Below are 20,803 nucleotides of genomic sequence, written 5' to 3'. Positions count from 1 at the left end.
TCCAAACAATTAGCGTACATAGTTCAAAACCAGAAGCCAGACATCGTGCTGTGGAGAAGGTAGCAATCAAATAGCTAGAGCAGAATGTTTGGGGCAGGGGTGACAGCAAGAGACCCTTGGGAGCGCGAAGTGTGCAGCACCCGCCCCCTGAAAGTTACAGTGACCAGAGCTTCCTGGGCAGCCTCACCTGAGCTGGACCTCCTCCCTCACAACGAGGAGGGCTTTATTGCAAGTACAAGCAGCCACTGTGAGGTCTCACAAAGAATGAGTTGGCCTGATCTGCATTTCTGAAATATTGCTGAGGCTTCTTCATGGGAATTGGGTTGGGGGTGAGGGCAGCGTAGAAACAGGAAGTCCTGAGGAGGCAGACACCAAAATACCAGGCCTGATCTAGCCTCAGCATTGCCATTTATTCAGTTTCCTCAATATTTCTGAACCTCATCTGTAGAATGGGGTGACTATTCTGTGCACACCTCCTTGTGTGACTGCTGGACACACAAAAAGAATCCATGCAGAGACACCTTAAGTACCAAGTACTCTGTGAATACCATCAGGGAGACTTTGCCCACCATGCTGTGGGCTAATACCATTTCCAGACTTGGGTATTTTTAACTTCCAAGGAATACAGGGGTTGGGAAAGGACCATTTCTTAATTCATATATCCTTTAGTACAATGGCTTCTTAACATTTCCACAGGGCTAATAGTCACCAAAGTATCTGAATGACTAAGAACCACCACGTCATCCTGTTCAGTGGTTTGAGGTCACCAAGACTCATCCTTGCAAGTACCCGTAGCAACTCACACCACCCTGGCCATGTGGTGCTGACCAGCTCAGGTTGGTGCCCTGAAAGCAGAGCCTGTGATGCAGATGTGTGTGCATGTGCTAACGGGAGAGAGTGCTGCAGAAGTGTCCTGTGAGACCCACAGGATAAGGCAGCAGAATGGGCAGGCAGGCGTGGGTGCAGGAGACTGACCCTGAGTGTGATGATGGAGATTTTGGGAGCATGACTAGTACCACAGAAGTCTTCCTGCCAGAGGCAGGGAGGCTTGGCTGGCATATAATACCCTCATTCCATCGTTGGAACTGTCTCTGTTTAACAAGTTACCACAAGGACGAACAATAACAATCTACCTGTATATAGACGTGTATAGTAGCATCAGTCACAGGAGCTGAAACACAGAAGCAACCCAAGTGTCCATCGATAGATGAGAGGATAAACAATATATGGGAGATCTATAATTTATGTGTATACAATGGAATATAATTCAGCCTTCAAGAGGAAGAAAAATCGGACACATCTTACAATATGAGTGAAAGCATCACACTAAGTGACACAAGCCAGTGCCGAAGAGCAGATTATATGATTCCACTTCTGTGATTTCTCTAGGGTCCCTGAAGTGATAGAGATAGGAAGTAGTGTGGTGATTTCCAAGGAAGCTGTCCTTTGCTGGGTACAGGATCTCAGTTTTGGAAGATGCCATAGTTCTGGAGATTAGTTGTCCACCACTGTGAAACATGAACTGTATGCTTCAAATGGTGAGGATGGTAAATTTTGCATTTTTAACCACAACTAAAAATAAACGTAGGGACTGAAGATGTAGCTCAGGGGTAGAGTGCTTGCCTAGCATGGATGAGGTGCTGAGTTAAGTCCCCAACACTGCAAAGAAAAAAATGAAGTAGTTAATCAAAAACAATAGTAGGTGTATATTAAGTGCCTCTGAGGATCAGATTCAGTGGCTCAGTTGGGCTAGGCTGACTGTTCTCACCTGGGGTTTCTCAAGAGGCTGCAGGAGCGTGGCTGCTAAGAATTCGGTCACTCTTGTGTCTGGCATGGGGCTGAGAAACTTGAATAGTTTGTGTTCCTTGGGGGTCCATCTCTGTGTGGTCTCCCCATATAGACTCAACATGGTCACTTCACAGTCATTGAACTTCTTATACTGTAGCTCAGAACTCTAAAGCTGCACTATACAATAGGGCTGCTGTGACCAGGTACCACCACTTAAGTGTTTGGAGACGATGGAATGGGTTCTCTCACAGTTCTGGAGGCTACAGGTCTGAAATACCTGGTTCTGCAGGGCCATGCTTCCTCCTTCGTCTCCAGGTAAGAGATCTTCCCGCTTCTTTCCCATTCCTGGCTTTGCCAGCTGTCTCTGGTGTTCTGTGGATGCATCTACTCTCTCTGCCTCACTCTTCACATGGTGCTCTCCCTCCTTATAAAGACCCCAGTCCCTGGATTAGGGCCCTCCCTCGCCCTGTGTGACCTCATTAGAACTTAACTATAGGCCAGGGATTTAGCTCAGTGGTTCTGCCGCCTGCCTCACAAGCGTAAGGTCCCGAGTTCGATCCCTGGTACAAAAAAAAAAACAACTTGACTATATCTGCAATGACTTTATCACTAAATCAGGCCACATTCACAGGCACTGCATGTCAGGGCTTGAATACATCTTTTTGGAGGGCACATTCCATCCACAGCGGAAGGCACGTGGCATCCCCTGCACCTCACCGTATTGGTAGACATGATCATCGAACTGCCCCACCTTCAAGGGTTAAAAGGGGTGTCAGAGAATCTGCAGACATCTCAGAGTCCACTTCTCCTGCCAGCTCTGGACCTTTTTGGAGAGGGCAGGGATGGGAGCTGTTACGATCAGCACTGAGGCCTCCAGGTGCTGGGCACCCTGCCTGGTCTAGGGCACCCAGAAGCAATACCAGACACGACGGGTACAGATTGAATATGAACAGCAGCCATGGGAAATGACAGCACAATCTTCCCTGTTTCACACATGAAGGAAGTGGAGCTCAGGGAACTCAAGTTCACATAGCTACGTGGCAGAGGGGACTTTGAAGTTCAGCATCTGGCTCTACGACCCATGCCCTCAGGCACACTACCATAATACCCTTCTGTAACAGGTTCCAGTAAGGAAAACAAATTTGATCTATTATAAATCCTTTAGATTAATCACTGAGTCTGAACGTAGAAATGAAGGGGCTGGGTGTGTTGGTGTGTGCCTATAATCCCAGCACTCTGGTTACAATTTCCAGCCTAGCCCGGGCAAGTTAGTGATTCAGAGAGACCCTGTTTCAAAATTAAAAACAAAAAACAAAAAACTGGAAAAGGGATGGAGATAGAGCTCTGTGTGCAGGTCCTGGGTTCAACACCCTGTACCACAAAAAAGGGAAAGGTGTTTGCACTCCTCCCTGTCCCTGTCTTTCTTCTGTTTCTTCTACTGCCAGTGCTGGGCTCAGGTGAAAACTTAGAACTACAGGTGAAAGAGAGGTGGGATTAAGGACCAGCACATCCACAGCCACCTTGCCCAGAGGACTCATCCATTAGGGCAAGAACAGAACTGGGCTAAGCCAAAGCCACGTCTGCCCAGCCAGGCTCGAGCCCTGGAGGGGCCTGACTCACGCGGGTCGCTTCCCACCCGTAGCAAACCAACCAGGTGTAACTAATGGGCATCAGGGCAAAGATGGGGCAGTTGGCATTATGTAAGCTGACCCTTTAGCCTGGTAGATGAGGTAAATTGATTGATTTTCCCCCAAGAGATGTGGGGTTTTTTGTTGGGTTAGTGCTTTCAATTATTGAGATAAAGAGAATTTTCATTTCAGGAGCTCTTTTCCAAGTCTTAATTTACATCCTCATTCCTGGCTCCTGAACACACTTCCTTTTCCCTCAAAGCTACTTGGAAGCAGAGATTCTGATCATTCTGCTTAGTGGAGTGTGGTTGTGTGCATATGCACGTGTGTGTGCTCTCCTAGGGGGCTTAGGAGCAGCAGGCAGGGGCAGTACAGCACTCGGAACAGCCACGGCTTGCCAGATAAAATGCCCTTGATCTGATCGGCTTGCTTCAAACCATCAGACTGCATCACTCGACAACCGTCAGCCTCCAGCTGATAGATCTGCAGAAGTGCTCAAGGATAATTGGCATTTTAATGGGAAAATGCCATGTTCCCAAGTGTCAGAATAGCAATAAGATACCCCAAGGGCCATTAACACAGTTCGTAGGTAATTAAAGTTGCTCACCCATCAGTCTTGGTCTCAGAACCCATCCCACACTTGCGGCGGGACTCCTGGGGGCACCCGATTCTTGCCAAGCACTAAATTGGAACTCTAATGATCAAATGGTGTTTCCCATCAGACACACACATGTGAAGGCTCCGAGGAGCAATTGCACCTCTGTCTGTCACTGCCTTTCTTCTTCTTTCTTCTCCTCCACTGGGGCTGGGCTTAGGTGAAAACTTTGAGAACCACAGGTGATGGAATACTCTATAACTGACTCTTCTAGTATCCACTTACAGAGGCCAGACTTCAACAGGGCATTTTGATCCAATGCACCCACAGTGTACTGAGAGTTGACAGATGTCTGGCACAGGATGCATGGAAACCCTTGGTGGGTGAGTAGGGCTGAAGCTCTACTCTAACCTCCTCTTACCCTCTTGGCTGGGCATCCGGTGTATGCTGAAATGTACAGTTGGTCCTTTCTAATGTTTAATGAGAGTCTGTTATGTCTCCACACATTACCTCACTCCATCTTTACAAGGGTGGTTCCCCTCATTGTACAGATAAAGAAGCTGAGGGTGACAGAGGAAAATGGTTCATGCAAGGCCACTCAGAAATTAGAACTCCAGCATCAGCTGCCCAGATGGAAAGCTCAAGGCCTTCACCGTTACCCTACTGTGATGCTGGGCTTCGGGTATCATCTTGACCACATTAAGGGATGCTTAGCAAGCTGGTACCGCATTATTTGTCCTCCGTGCTTCAGTTGGCATTGAGCCCTCTTTCTTTTGCTGAAAGGGAAACCCAGGTGGTTTGGTGTTTGACTAGAATGTCTGGCTGCCCAGGAGTATCTGGGTGTTGAGGGCATTTCTGGGGAGGCTGGTGCGTATGCTCATGGACTAAACAGGGGAGACCCACTCTCAGGGTGGGTGGGTGCCATCCAGCTTGCTGGGATCCAGATGGGACTGTGAGGCACGTCACAGCTCCCTGGGTTTCTAGCCTGCAGATGGCCAAGAGTGGGACTTCACAGCCTTCAGAATCAAGTGAGCCAATGTCTGTAAATCCTTTTGTATCTCTCTATATAGCTTATCAGTTTTGTCTCTCTGGAGACTACTAACCAAAACACTTGTCCTTCTCCAGTATATTTTTTTTTCAATATTTGGAGATGACTCATTTCTCAACCTGTTATGGAACTATATCCTCTTCCTAGAAAATTTTGTTTTGTTTTGCTTTGCTTTGCTTGGCTTTGTTCTGTTTTATTTTTCAGTGGAACCCAAGCCCATGCTAATATGAAAGATAATTCATTGACTATCACTCTGACCACAGCGTTCTAGTTCAGCCATCTTGGGAGCACAGCCTGAGGCTGAAGTTGAAGGATGAGAGCCCACAGGGAGTGTGAGGTAAGGCTGGTGCGGGGTGGCATCTGTCCCAGGCAGGGCTCACCTTTAGTAAAAAGGAGAGGAGAGCCAGGTGGCGCAACAGGAAGCAGAGGGCTTGCTTAATCAGGGCATTAGTAGACTGTTTCACGAAAAGACTCTACAGAGCTGAGGGTAGGGCTTAAGAAAACTGGGAAGGGATGGGGAAAACTCCAGTCAGGCAAAACATACTGTTGTTACCTCCTACAAATAAGGAGGAATTGGGCACAATGCTTCTTGTCCTCAGAGAAAGTATCTCTTTGGAGATGGTTGCAAGCAGGCTGGCCTTCCTGGAAGGTTAACGAGCACAAAGACAGCTGCAGGTAAGCAAACGACCTCATTTTCTGCTACCTTCTCTCCTGCCAGTTCCCCCATGGCCAAACCCAAGCAGAACACTAAGGGTAATGGAGTCCGCCCCTGGGGGTGCAGTTCCCAGTGGCAGCCTGTGTGGCAGGTGGGCCAGGATGGGGAACAGGCACAAAGGAGAAACAGACAATTCTCAGTGTACCAGACTGACGCAATGAGGTCATGGGCTGCAGGAGGTTAACTGAGATGAACTAGTTTTCCAAGATCTGGCTGTTGAGGAAAAATACTTATACCCCTCTTTTGTTTGTGTTTTGTTTTGTTTTAAGATGAGGAAAGTGTTGGCTTCCTTATGTCACTTCACTTAATGGTTTGGAGAGGAAGGAGTAAGTGATTGGTCAGTTTAGGCCAGAGGAGGAATGGTAGCCCAGCCTTGTCCTCATCTGACCCCTTTAAGGACCTGCCTGCCTACAGCATTGAAGTCTGTTCATAGCCACAGTGTTACCTCAGTGAGAAACCCCTGCCTCTGAAGAGAAAGGCCTATGATTTTCCAGTGTTGCCTGAAAAAGTGAGGTTAATACATCACCTTCTGGTAGGCAGTACTAGCAAGCCTTTTAACCAGACTTAATATATCTATTAATCTTGTTTTACCAGAAATAACTGGCATTTTGATCTTCACCTGCCACACACATTTTGTCATTGTCCAGTTTTCAGCCTAAGATGGGAAAGAAAAACTTTATTTATTTAACTTCACAATTGGCAAATGGGATCCCAAATTGAAGATAAAGAGATATCAGGGCCCAAACACCCATACCTTCAGGGGCTGTTTAAGAGCCCAGTGAACCAGCCTACTATCCCCATGCCACAGCCTCCACCCTCATCCCCACACCCAGTAGCCGGTACAAGCAGAAGACCTGTGCAAAGAGGGGTCTGGAGTTGTACCTTACCTGATGGGTACCTAAATCATGATTGCTGCCTCTCCCATCCCTCTCCTGGGGTATGGGGGGGAGTGGTGTTTCACTCTTGAAGCTAAGAGAAAGGAATTCTAAAAATGTCACCACGGAATTGGGCAGGGGGAAAGAGTCCAAGAGATGAGGACCACGGTGCAGTGGTAGGTCGTGTATTAGCCAGCTCTTCTGTTCCTGGGACAAATATCCAACTCTCACAACTGAAAGGAGAAGTTTATTTGCCTCATGGTTTCAGGAAATTCAGTCCATGGTCAGTTGGCTCCGAGGCAGGAACATCATGGCGGAAGGGCATGCTGGACCCTTAGTTCCTGGTGGCTAGGAAGCAGAGCAGGGGAATAGTGCCTGAAGAAGAGGCAAGGAACCAGATGTAGTACCTAACAGCACACTTCTGTGACCCACCAGACACACCCAGAAGTGTGCTTTACTAATCCCAAGCCAATCAGGTTGACACAGTCGAGTTTAACCAGCCCATGCCACAGGAGTAACTTGACTCAGGCCATCTTCTCAGTGTCTCCCAAAGGAGATCCCGGCCCCAAGGGCAAGAGCTGAGGGATCTGTGGTTGGCTTTCACCATGTGACAAGCCACTTCATCGCTTCTACCTGTGTCTGCAGGCAACAGCTATGTTACTGTGGGTCGTGCTTTTGGTGGTCAGGAAGCCAGGCAGAGCTCTACCAAGAAGCCTCAGCTCTGTGTGCTGTTGGTGGAGGTCCTTTAGCATCACACAGCTGGGAGATGGACTGGTCCGGTGCCCTAGTTGAAAGGCAGAAGGCTGCACTCCACTGGGATTATTGATCTGAGCATCTGCAGCGCCTTTCCGCCTGGAATACTCAGGAGAAGTCGGTGTCTCACATGGCAACTGCCAGGGATTTTAGGTTCTGGCATTAGAATTCCCATAATATTTCTTCTGTTGACTTCTGTCAGTCAAGCATGTTGTCAAGGCCAGTATTGCAGCCGCAGGAAGAGACTCCTTCTCTCTGTAAAAGAAGAAGCATAAACTCCCCATCCATCTTTATCCATCCCCGAGGCGTTTGGCAGATGTCTAGCCAGACAGGATGTATGTTTCAGGTCAGGGAAGGCCCCTCTCCCAGGGCCTCCTGTATAACTTAGTTATCTGTCCCAGGAGATGGCAGGTTGGCTGCCAGCCCGGCAGAAGGCCTTGCCAGAGAAGCCAGCAGAGCCTCAGAAAGAAACAATAGCTGTTAAGAGACATTTGTCCCTCCTTCCCCAGCCTGCCTCTCAACTGTCCAAGAGGAAGATGGAGGAGGGACAAGCCAGAGAGCAGGCCGCATCCCCTTCCTGGCTCTTAGCCAGTGTGCTCTTGAGGCTGGGAGATGAAAGTTAAATGGGGGTACAAGTATGAATCTTTAAATTTTTAACTTGCTGGGCTGGACTTTTAAAACTGGAAATGAACTCTCATGACAGAGAGTAAACATAGCACAGTCGAAGTGGGCAAAATAAAAGGATTGTTTGCAACCTTAGTGATTTCAGATTATCCCATAAGGAGCAACATTTGCATCACCACACATGGGTGTGTTGGAGTTAGCAAGTCACATGCTGTAAGATTTGAAGACGTCCATTTCTTAAGAAAGCGCAGGGCCTACACATCTCCCCGATGACTCATTGTGGAAGCCTCCATCTTTCCTCAGAGATGAAGGTAGGGACCCTGGTCCCCAGGAGGCAAACCTTTTCCTCTATTTTGTGTTCAGTGAGTTAAACTAACAAATGACACATTCATGCCCATAATCCCGGCACGCTAGGAGGCTTAGGAAGGAGGGTTGCAAGTTCAAGTCCCACCGGTGCAGCTTAGTGAGATCCTGCCTGAAGATAAAAATAAAATATGTTGAGGATGTAGCCAGCAGTAGAATGCCCCTGAATTTGGTCCCCAGTGCCACCACTCCCCCACAAAAAAAATGACAGGAGAAAAGGCAAACTATTTGTATTAATATTTACATGTATGGGAGTTTGTGGAAAAGAAATGAAACTCAAAGAAGCATTGGGACTAAGGGTTTTATGCCCCTTTAACAAAGGAGAGAGTGCCTGAGGTGAAGGGATGGCAAGGTGTATGGAAGGGACAAGGCAACTAATGGACAATGACGGTCATTTAGTGAGGACTGCCTGTGTAAACTTACCTCAGTGTGGGATCCTTCTCTCTCCACTTTCTCTCCCTTTGCGCGTCACAAAAGCAAAGCTGCCTTTGGCTTGGTGTCACCTTCATGTGCCAAAATCATTGCTGTGTGTCACACGTGAGATGCAGCAGGAGGGAAGAGTCCAGTTTTTAGTACTTTGTGGGGCTTGGGAGAGTCATTGATTTCAGGACCGAGGGGGACCCAGAGGAGTGAATATTAGAAATGACAGGAACAGACGGTGCTCTGCATGTGGGTGACTTGAGGAATACTTGGTAAAGGGGCTGTGTCCAAAGGGGCAGGTGGGGGTAGGGACACCAGAGTAGCTGTGCATAAGCCCTGTCTAGTAACAGGAGCTATTATCACCCTGACACCTGGAAGGGACAGGTACGGCAGTTATGGGACCTGGAGGTGGCCCGGGCTGCCCAGGAGGAGCTGTGTCTTTGAGAGATGCTGCTTGCCCAGGGCAGCTCCAAGGGGGAGCAGGGTGTGAATTGTTAAATCCCAGAAGAAAGCAAGGAGCAAGTCAAAGATGCTCTGTGCCCAGGGCAGCTCCAAGGGGGAGCAGGGTGTGAATTGTTAAATCCCAGAAGAAAGCAAGGAGCAAGTCCTCCTCCCTGGGGAGTGGTAGAGGGTAGGTCAAGCGAGAAATATCCATCACAGTGACAAAAAAAGAAGAAGAAGAAGAAGAAGAAGAAATTGCTGCCAAGCAAGTTCGCACTAGCTTCCAGCCCTTTTGCTGAGCTAGTTTAATCCTCAGATGTGTCAGCACAGTTTCTATTCATGTTGCCTAAATCACAGATAATAATACCAGCCATGTAACAACTTATAAAAGTGAACTGTACAACATCCATCAGGCAGGTAGGAAAGCGCACAGCTAGTTCAGAGCAGGTATCTGGACTCTAACGCCTGTTTCCTTAAGCCTGGCTGATACGGCCCCTAGGACACAGCAGTGCAGAGTCCTACGCCTTGGGTCTCAGCTGAGTCCTAGCCTCCTTGGAGTTGCAGCACCAGCCCCTCTGAGAGGAAGCTCAGGGCAACCCTCTCTCGTGCAGTTCTCAGGACTCCTGCAGGGAGAGACTGGTCAGCCAGGAAGAGACATAATCAACAGGGTGCTGGGTGTGCAGGTAAAGGGACAGTCTTTTCTAAGAAGTAAAACCGTGCCTCTTACACACAAATGAACATGGACCACAGATTTTAAGTGCCAAACGATGAAAACCTTAGGCTTTTTCAACCAGTTCACAGAACAGGGGAGGGCAGAACACGTAGACACATAGGTAGTATAAGAAAAACCAAAGAGGGTGTGCTAATAGACATGTAAGGGACCAGAACAAGCCACTGACGACTGGGCACTTGGACATATGAACCAATCTGAGGGGAGGCAGCTGAGTAGATGCAAACATGAGAAAGCTCTCAGACAAGAGTTAGAGGTATGCCCTTCTGCCCCGCTCTGTGGGGAGGACAAGGGTCAGCCACACCAGGGAAGGCAACCTTAGATCCGTGTCAGTGAGAAAAGGCCCCAGGAGCATCCACCTGACAAACAGCACCAATTAGGCATTAACACCTACTTACTTGCCTTCCCTAATTTGTAGCCCTGGAGACTTAACATGCTCTTCCTGTCTTGTCACCTCCTAAAAATGTATGCTTCTTTGTTAAAGATGAGCCTTAACATTGAATTCAGAGCCCTCTCTGTGAGATCTGCTCATTTCTCTGCCATCTCAGGATATGCATGGGGTCAGCCTGGCAATAGGCTTCTGTCTGCTTCTCTCTAGTTAACTTGTCTTTTGTTACCAGGGTCTGTCCCAACTAAGACCTCGGACAGTATAGAGAGAATTCTTATTTCTTCCACACACAAGCAATATTGCCCTCTTCCAAGGACAAAACTCGTTTCCCCACAGTGTGCAGGATTTTGAGACCATTCATGAAAAGCAAGGCTAGAAGCAGGCCCTAACCCACCCAGGAGTACACCTGGTACTCCATGAAGGAAAAACCTCCACCTGTATGAAAGGTGTCCCCAGTCCTTCTTGACAGTCACACTGGCCGTCACTATGCAGCACCTCGTGTTGAAGGACAAAGCCAGCAGCGGGGTTGTTGCTCTTCTCCGCTCCTCTCCCCACCTCCCGGACTGCCCCTCTTCACCTCTGGCCTGCCCCTGGCTTTAGATCTCCTGTATTTCTAGAGGAAACTCCCCCTGTACCTCTGTTTCCCTTTCATAGATAAACTTGTTAACAACTGAAAACCCCCCTTCCTCTTCTCTGAGGAGAGATGATGGGGAGGAGAGGAAAGTTCTTCATATTCCATTCTTTAAGGCAGCAAAGAAAAGGCAGCAAGGATTAAATTTCTGTCTTCACTTAAAATTTAGCTACAATCAATTAAGTACAATTAAATTTCATGTGAAGACTCTCACTCTATTCGAGTCTTGGTTCAGTATGACCATAATGAGATCTTCCTGGACCACCTTGTTTCAATTTCAACATCACCACTCCTTCTTTGTCACCTTCTAACACAGGGATGATTTACTGATTGTCTATCATCCTTTTCTAGCAAGACACTAGGAGATACTCAGTGAAGATTTGCTTAATGAATGGATGAAAATTGTCTGAACCACTTATATCCTTCCATACTTGATTCACTGACTGGAATTCTAAAGTCCACACCGCCTGTTATCTGATCTCTGAAGTGACCTTTAGTTTTCCCTTTCCTACCCTGTTTCACTTAGCCTTTGACTTGGAAAGCTACCTGAGGTCAAGGAATAGGAAATTGAGAGCTCCGACCTGCTGATGTGCAAATCAAAATGCAAGACCCAAGCTCCCAGAGATAAATGCCTGCATCTCTCACATGCTCCCAGCCTGGAGAGAACTAAGTTTCCTGAGACCCGAGGTCTTATAAATTGGTGGGGATGGGAAGATCCTTAAAAGAGGAAATTAGGTATGTGAGTTTATAGAGATTGAGAAAAGAAATCACTCTCATTAGAGGCCTGACGTCGCAGATCCCTTTCTTCTAAATCTCCTTAGGCAGTTTTCCAGGAGGCTCAAGGAGACTGGCTTATTGCTTTCAACCTGTATACTCTCGGCCACCTCGGAGGACCAGCAGTTGGGTTACCACCTAGAAGCCTGTTAGAAATCTGCAGCACCACCCCAGACCTACTGAATCAGGTGGCCCTGCCTTGTAGCAAGGTCCTGGTAGCTTGATTCATATCCACATTACACATGCTGTCTCATATACACGTTCATGGCATAGTCCTGGAGCCTTGTAGAGCCCCATTAGCTCCTAGTACTTGACTTTAGCCCTTGTAAGCCAGAAGCCTACAGCTGATGGCTTCTGGGTGAGTCCTCTTTGGGTCCCTTACTGGATGTCTGGCCTGCTGCAGGGTGTCAGTCTGAGAGACCCAGACCTGGCACTCTGCCCAAAGCCTGGCTAACAGCTGCTTGTTCTCCATTAAGGGACTAAGGAGCATCCTGGAGAGGAAGGTGAGCATGCTCGGGACTCCACATACTCGGGTGCCCTCCCACTTCCCCTTTGGTCTTACCACTCTAGCAAGCTGGCGCACACTTGGCATTTCACCCTAGGACTTTGTGAAGTAAACCCCTCTGCTAGCAAGGCAGGCTGCAAGAGCAAAGGAAAAACACCCCCAGCATCTTCTCTGGACCCCACCCGCACTCAGCCAGTGACTAAGGATAGTTTGTTCTACGTTGCCTCCCTGGATTCTCAGGCGAGTCCCACTCCAGGTGGTACCCACAGTGATAATCCGAGTAAAAGCCCACCTCACACTGGCACCCTTCCTGTCCCTGTCTTGCTGCCTTGCTCCCCTGTGGGTGCTTCCTGGGGCTTCTGTCCAACAAACCACAATCCCCTAACTCAGGGTCTGCTATTGGGGCAGCCCTCATAGTCCAAAATGTAGAAAGGGGAAAATCTCAAGAGGACTCTTCTTCCTCCAGGAGCCACGACAGCTCCTGTCACACCAGACCCCTTCTGAGGATCAGCTCAGTGGAAAGAGCGAGACTGTGACCCTCCTGCTCGCTGGGCAGGCAGGGCTTAAAAGGGCCACAGGGCTGACTCAGGGCCTCTCACGGTTACTTTGCACCAGATGACTGTGCCAGGGTCAGGGGGTGGCATAGATTGGATGTTTAGCAGCATCCTTGGCATCAACTCCCACCTCTGAGTTGTGACAACCAAATATGTTTCCAGACAGTGCGAACTGTCCCCTGGGGGTGGTTGGGGCCCACAAATGCCCCACAGGTAGATTCTTTTTCCTCTTGAGAAACAGCGAGCCAAAGTCAGGCTCCCCACGTTCCGCCAGCAGTAAAACTTAAAGCCCTTCAGTTTACCTCGCCACTCCTGCCCTCTATTCAGCCTGGCTTCAAGCCCTCATTATAAAACGCATTTGTCACTGCTCTCTTGCTGAGGATGGATTTCCAGATCGGCTGCTGATGGCTAAGCTAGGATAGCGTTTCCTGTAAAAAGGCTCCACAAATCAGCTCCCATCTGCTCTGAGGATTGCAGAGTGCCCTCCAGTGGCCAGAAGCTGCCATCTTCACCGGCTCCCCTCCAAATTCCTGGACACTTGGGAAGGATCTGGGGGATGGGTAGTGGTGAATTGGGGAGAAGGAATCTTTTCTAGAAAATCAATTTTTTTATAAAGTGAGAAAATTAAACAGCATCTCTCGTAGACTGCTTTTGGCTTGATACACGATTTTGAGTGCACTCAAGAAAGGTTCCTGCTACAGGTCATGTGTGTGTGTGTGTGTGTGTGTGTGTGCGCGCGTGCGTGCTAGGGCCCTGAGTCTGGCCAGGGAGGCCGGAAGGCAGGTGGGATAAGTGCCAGAGAAGAGGCCACAGCTGCTCTGGCAGCCCATGGGCCTCTTCCTGTGGCCTTGGTTAGTTGCAGCCAGAGCCCAGGGGCTTGATGTTGTCTTGGTTTACCGGTTTTAGCCCTGGGCCATGGCCAGAGAGAGACCAGAGCAGGTTGTACATTTTCCAGGGCTGTTTACATTCACAAGGGATGAGGAACTGAAGGCCAGTCGTAAAACTGTAGGAGCTAGCTTGCAAGGAGCAGGCATGTACACAGAGGAAAAACTTTTAAGCTAAGTAGCTCTTCTGGCTAGAGGGAAAAAAGGCTTTGGGCACAAGGTGGCATAAAACCTCTTGCCATTCACTCTGGCCCTAGTTAGGGACCACTGTGCTCTCTGCAGATGTGTTTGAAAACAACTGCAGAATGAATAACTCAAACGAGTTCTTCCTTAGGGGAGGCCCCTGCATGTTCACTCTCTATGGGTGTTCAGTCTCTCCCCGTAATCACAGGTCCATGTAATTGCACAAGGCCAGCTTCCTGCACAGCCTGGAGCCTCTGGGGACACCACATGGCACCTGTCTTGCTCACTGCTGGAGTCCTGGGCACTGCAAAGAGTCTGCTAGTAGATCTGCCCTGTCAGGGTTTTTTGAATGAATGTATGAAGCAGGAATGAATGAGATTTTTGAAGGATAAAAGAAAAAAAACAGACAGCAGGGGAGGAAACATCATAAAGAAAGAAGAGTGAAGCATTGGAGAATGGTAAGAAGCTTCATTTCAATCAGAACAGCTCGTCTTGACACACTACCTTCTTTCTCTTAACCTATTCTATGAGGTATGAACAAAATATACAGTGTATGTTTACATTTGAAAAACATTTATCAGTAGAAGACATCGTTATGAATTCCCTCCTAAATACGCCCTCTTCCTTCGAGCTCACCCCATCACTCCTGCCGCCCTCTGAAGCGATACAGGAAGCCCTCTCTTGTGAGTGTCTTCATGAGGTGTGACCAAAACGACAGTAAATGCTGTGGCTGAGTGCCTGCCAGCGGGCTCGCGAGACCATTTAGACGCGTCCTCATCCACCTTATTCGTTGGATCTGGCCCTGTGTGACTTCCAGCTCTTCCCCCACACACAGAATGACCACGAAAGAGGCAGTCATGACCTCACGACTAAAGACACGAAACAGGAGCTCAAGAACTGCTTCAGAAAGTAGTAAGAGCAATGGAATAACTGCGTTCAAACTGAGGGGAGTACTTTGAGGGGGACTCACGGTAACGTCTCTTTTACCATGATAGTTTTTTTTAATTCACACTTTCACTGTTTTTCTATCACACCTAGTATACTGCCTCTTTACCACCCTGAAAGAAGAGTCATTTGTACAATACAACCTATCTCCCAATTCTAGTATAAAGGAGAAATAAAAGCAATGCTATTATAATATCATATGCATAGGCACAAATTCATTAGGAGACAGGATGAAATAGATGCTTGCAACTCATCAGGGGAACTTCTGAATGTAAGAAATGTAAGAAAATATTCAGCCGATTCTTCACACATATAAGGGATCACTGTGGAAGCCACAAATATAAACTGTTATAGGTGTTTTGCTTTGCTCACTCAAATACCTTGAGGGGCCTTACTATTGGTGACACATTTTTCAAGCGAAAAACAATCTTTGGTAAAAGTTCAAAGAACTCTAAGCGCAGACATCCCTTGGCCTCCATAGTAGTTGCATTTCTAGAAACTTTGCTACATACCAAAACTGCAGAAAAATGTTTTGTGCTTATCGGTAGAGGGTTCAGAAAGGGCACAGACAGACAGCTTGACTCTACTGCATAATTTTCAGGGCCTCTGCTGGGATCCTCAAAGGCTGAGATTCTGGATCATTTGAAGATTGACTGGGACTGAAGATCTTCCTCAGTGGCTCACCCACTATGTTAATCAGCTTTCAAACTCTGCGACAAAATACTCAAGGACATCAACTTAAAAGAAAGCTTTCTTTAGGTGCAGGGTTTTGGCAGCTTCATTTTATGGCCAGTTGACCTGTTGCTTTTGGGGCCGTGGTGGAGCAGAGTGGCTCATCTCATGTGGGCCAGAAATCACACAAGCATGCACAAGAGGGGAGGCCAGGTCCCCATACTCCCTCCAGGTGCACAAACTGCTGAGCTTCCTTCCTCCCTCTAGGACCCACCTCTTACAGGCTCTACCACCTCCTAGCAGTGCACAAGCTGGAAACAAAACAGTCAACATAGGGGCTTCTGAGGAATTTCAAGACTGATACTGTGGCACCCATAGAACTGGCTAGCCGCTAGTGCTGACTGTTGGCAGGAGACCTCAGTTCCTCCCTGTGTACTTTTCTCCCAGAGCTGCATGTGCATCCTCATGGCACGGCCACAGGCTTCTCCTGGAGTGAGGGGACCCAGAGGCGGAGGGCCACACAGAACAACCCTCTTTGTCGCTCATCCCCAGTGGTCCCACAGCATCAACACCTGCAGTTTTCTGTCCCTTAGGAAAGAGACTCTGAGTCTGCCCATATTCGAGGAGAAGGAAGGCTCCACGCTTTCAAGGAAAGAGCAAGTGTCGACAAATATACAGACTTACATTAGCTTAGTACCTGAGACTCAAGCTCAGTAACTCAAAACTGAACTCTCACCTACACAAAGTGTATTGTAATGGGACATTGCAGCAGTCCCACACATTACAGGATACCTATAACCCCATCCCTATTCAACTAAATTCCGGGAGCACTCCTCTGTCACTGTGAAAGCCAGGAGTAACCCCACATCTCGTGAGCCCCATTTCCTAAGAACTAGTACCTGGGGGAACTAAGAACAAATGAAAACTTGAGACAAGGAAGGAATAAAACCAGGCCCAGGCTCTAGGGTTATTTTAGCAGCAGTGTGCAAGAAAATCTCCCCACTGCTTTTAAGCTATGTGAATCACACATGCTGTCTCCACCAGCCTTGATCCTCAACGCACCTTTGTACCCACGGTGTGCCTCTAGAACGTTTTCTTTCTCCTTTATACCCAGCTTTCTTGGCTTCATGCTCAGTGTTTCTTCTTTTTTATCCTAAAGTTGTCAGATTACTGGAAAGCATAGTTTGAGCCATTTGAGCAGTTGTGGTTTTGCTCAAAGATGCGTGGAGCATTTGCTTAATTTCTATTTCCTCTGTAGGAAGGTGAGCTTGGTGAGGTCAGAGGGAGGAAAGCGGGTTTAAGGCTTTGCATTAGTCACAGAGCTGGGCAGCCTCAGATAGCGTGGAAAAGTTTACCATTTCTCATGGAGCCCCTGAGTGAGCAGCCCCACATATCACCGGGTGAAGGAAAGAGTGCAAAGGGCCCCATCCCTACTGAAAGACGGGAAGATATATGTCTGGCAGTGCCAGTGCACACGTAAAGAGGCTTATTAGCTCCCTGGTTCACAATGAAAAAGCCCAGCTGCTAATGGTGGTGTTGCTAGGCTTTTCTATCTGGCACGATTTTCAGTTTCAATTACTGCGGCGCTGGTGATTTAGCAGCAGACCATCTCACAGGTGCTTCAGAGAGGTCTCTTATGACTGCCGGTACAAAGCAATCTCCTGGGTTGTTGCACTCTCTCTCTCTTTCTCTCTCTCTCTCTCTCGCTCTCTCTCTTCCCCCACTATCTCTCTCTGCTATTTTTTCTCCTTTTTGTACCTTAGGTTAGATTTCTTCTCTTTGCAACTGAAGATCCAGGTTAGATATCTCATGTCACCTCATGTAATCCTCCCCCAAAGCTGGTAGAGTAGCCATTATTTACCCCCTTTTATAGATGAGGAAACTGAGACTCAGTGAAGAGGCTTTGCTAGCTGCTATGGTATCCAGCGAATTAGAAAAACATGCCTCCTTTTGAAGATTAAGTCCCCAGTGGCACTCACTCTGAGCAGATGAATTACACGGGGCTGAGTGGGCTCAGAGTCCAGCTCAGCGAGCAGAGCAGAGGCTGGGTTTCAGCACCCTCACCACTAGGCTGGGCACACGAGAGGAGACACCACTACCCAAGTGTACACGGCAGCCATGGCTACGTGTGCCACCCAGGCTCTGTGTGGTAGTAAGGCTGGGTTCTGGACTCAGCTCTGGTTTTGTTTTTCTTTTCAATTTTTTCAATAACTGTGCTGTGTTGCTTGAATAATAATCTAATTTATTTGTCAGAATTAGTAAGTTTCTAGGTCATTGCTCAATTTTTATTGCCTGTATATGGACATTTATTTGTTTCATGAAACTTGGGAATGAACCCAAGGCCTTAACACTGATCTATATCCCCAGCCTCCCTCTCTCCCTCCCTCCTTCCCTCCCTCCCTCCCTTCCTTCCTTCCTTCCTTTCTTTCTTTTCCTTTCATCAGGACAGGGTCTTGCTAAGTTGTCAAACTGCTCAGGCTGGGCTTGAACCTACAATCTTCTTGCCTCAGCCTTCCAGACTGCTGGGGTGGATATTTAGTCTTGGTACCTGGTGCTATGCCTATACTTTCAGTAAATGCTTAGAGAATGGATGAAGAAACGAGCAATCTGTTTGAGTCGATTCTAAACAAATGACAGGTAGCTGTGGTTTCTGTCACTGCCATCTCTGTGTGATCCATGCATTTTATATATTAGGCACTCGGTAAAGATGCTTGTCTATAATGAAGCTGATGTTCACTGTGAGTGCCAGCAGAATTTGTGCATTGTTTCATGCAGTTTACTTGAGGATGTTCTGAGGAGGATGGGATTCTGCCTAAGCCTTGAAGATTTCTGTAGAGAAGAGGAAGGGTACTCCTAGTTTGGAGAAAAGCAAAGGGAGGGGCATGGCACGGTTGGAAGTCACAGTCAGGAGGCTGGCCTGAGCAGCAGAAAAGATGTGTGTTGGAGGAGTGGTTGGAAATAAGATTGGCTGAAATGAATACCAATCCCACAGCCAGCTTCATTCTATGCAATTAACCCAGACCTCTGTTTACAGAGAGAAATCTGAAGCAAAGGCCACAAAGCCAATACATCACAGTTCCCCTGGGACTCCAACCACAGCCAGTGACGTGAACAACCATCAGTGTTCTTCAACTCTGAGGACTTGGAGAGACCAGTAGCCATAAAAGACATCCTGCAATTAAGACTGTCAACCGTCATCCATCTACCATTTCAAGCTCTGTGGGGGAGAAGGACTGAGGAGGAGAGGGTGGGACAGAGTACGACATAGTTCACAAACTAATCAGCCTCCTTTCAGCTGTATGTTACACCTCTATACCTGTACAGCCCTGTCCTCTGTCATATAAATTTGTCATGTAAAAATATGTGCAGTAATATTAGATGAATTGGTTAGGACCTAACAGACCAGATAAAAAAGATTTAGGGAACAGATCAGGTCCTAAGGAAAAAAAATTGCTTATAAAACCGAGGAACCCATGTTCTTGGCGAGTAACTTCAGTGGTGTGATATCTCAAAGTATAGGTCGAAATGTCACCCATTCTACTTTTTAGTTTATCTGTCTGTGAAACGGAGAAACCAACCCTTACTCCAAATGCAGTAAGTAGTTTAAGGATCTTGAGACAGTTCCATCCTACAAGGGACAGTGCTGGAGGGACCACATGGAACTACCTTTCCTTGCATTGCCATCCAGCTCTCTCTGGATAGGGACCTGGGTAAGACAGGGAGACAGCCAGGGTTAGAGACAGCTCTGGAACAGGAGTCTGGCCTGGTGTGTCCCTGCTTTGGGTATATTCTCTACTATGGATGGCTCAGGTCCTTTTGTGCCTCCTCTTCCTGTTGGCCTTGAATCCACACTCATCCTTCTGCTCTGTTCAGAGGCTCAGTCATATTGGCACATGGAGACTGTTCCAGTTCCGCTGACCTCCACCTAGGCTCAGCCACCTGGAGGTGCTGGTGAGAAACTGGAGAGAAGGAGGAAGAAGCCAGGGAATTTCACTCTTCTTCCTGCTCACATGGCATCTTTGATGCAGTTGCATCCTCTCCGTCTCTCCACAGGTCTGGATCCCCGCAACAGGTCCATCATGATTCCAATTCCTCTTGCCTGGCTCTAGTGCCTGCCAACTCCAGCTCCTTCCCTCTATCCCTCCAGCCTAGGAGTGGTGAAGGATCCCTCACCTGCTTATCTCTGAGGCTTCCTCAAGTCCTGATTGCTTTCCCAGCCTCTTTTGAGAGCCTGTGCTAAGTGGTGCCTGTCTTACATACCTAGGATGGAATTTGTTCTGGTGGAATCCTTATGGCCACAGCTCAATGAGAAAGTTGCAGTGTGGCATCTTTATTAGGACCTTCTGGTTACAAGTGTAAACAGTATGCAGTTGCTTAAGAAATACCACATTTCAAAACTTGCACCATCCTGCACCTACCTGGCAGGTCTGGGACTTGTTCTCCATGCTATGTTCAAGAGTCTCAGGCTCACTGGGTCTAAGGAAGCAGGCAAAGAGCCAGTCTTGTTCTGCAGGGTTCCTTATTGTCACCACAACTGCTTCTGTGCCGTGTGCTACCTGCTGTCAAGTTCAGGTTCTTCTCAGAAATGGGCCATAGAAATGTGCTTCCTAGTGATCTTCTCTGCCCACAACAGCCTTGCAAAAAGGAATTTTTGATGATGCTCTCAAGAACACAGTGTTGAGCATCCAGCCTCCCCAGCACCCCTCAGAATAAAGGCAGTGGGGGTGCCACTGGGACCAGCCTGCTTTAGTGGAAGCCACCACACCTCTACCCAACTCGTTTCCTGAGGTCAGGCCACGCTGCCTTTGCTCAGTACAAGTCCTTCCACCTGACACATTGTCAGGCCTCATCCCCAGCCTCCCTGGAACCGAAGCCCTGCTCTGAAAGTCTGCATGCTGGGCAGTGCCAATACATAGGTTTTGCTGGGCTCTCAGAGTGATTTCACAGCTGAAAAATTATTTGCAATACTTTTAGTAAATTTTACACAGACCCTAAATTTCCTTCTGTTTTCAAAAATTCAGATAAGTCCTGCCACAGTGACTTCCTATACCATAATACCAAGAATCAGAGGGTAAAGTAGCAGGTGTTCTTTCAGAAGGGGCTTCTGTCCTGGCTCGTTTCCTTCTTAGGACGTGCCCTGCCTGTCCCAGGTGCCAGAGCTCCCAGCTCTGGTTCTTTTGTGGTCCTGTGTTCCAGCACCCAGATCTTGGCTGTGTGTGTGTGGTATTACCATAAACACATTCTTTTCAAAAAGACATTACAAGTTCTCAAATGGGTTAGCCTGTGA

At 47.9% G+C, this 20,803-nt stretch overlaps 1 long non-coding RNA gene across 1 annotated transcript; it reads left to right on the top strand.

The window, feature by feature from the left end:
* The first annotated feature begins 698 nt into the window (after positions 1 to 698).
* Positions 699 to 19,255, top strand: LOC104866148. Its single transcript, XR_781357.1, has 4 exons — positions 699 to 836; positions 1,977 to 2,103; positions 5,323 to 5,396; positions 18,551 to 19,255. It is a non-coding gene; the product is annotated as an uncharacterized LOC104866148 (long non-coding RNA).
* The last annotated feature ends 1,548 nt before the right edge of the window (positions 19,256 to 20,803 follow it).

The sequence above is a fragment of the Fukomys damarensis genome, unplaced genomic scaffold, assembly GCF_012274545.1.
Source record: "Fukomys damarensis isolate Sample0158 unplaced genomic scaffold, DMR_v1.0_HiC HiC_scaffold_28, whole genome shotgun sequence".
Classification (NCBI taxonomy): Eukaryota; Metazoa; Chordata; class Mammalia; order Rodentia; family Bathyergidae; genus Fukomys; species Fukomys damarensis.
This window is presented reverse-complemented; position numbering and strand designations above follow the sequence as displayed.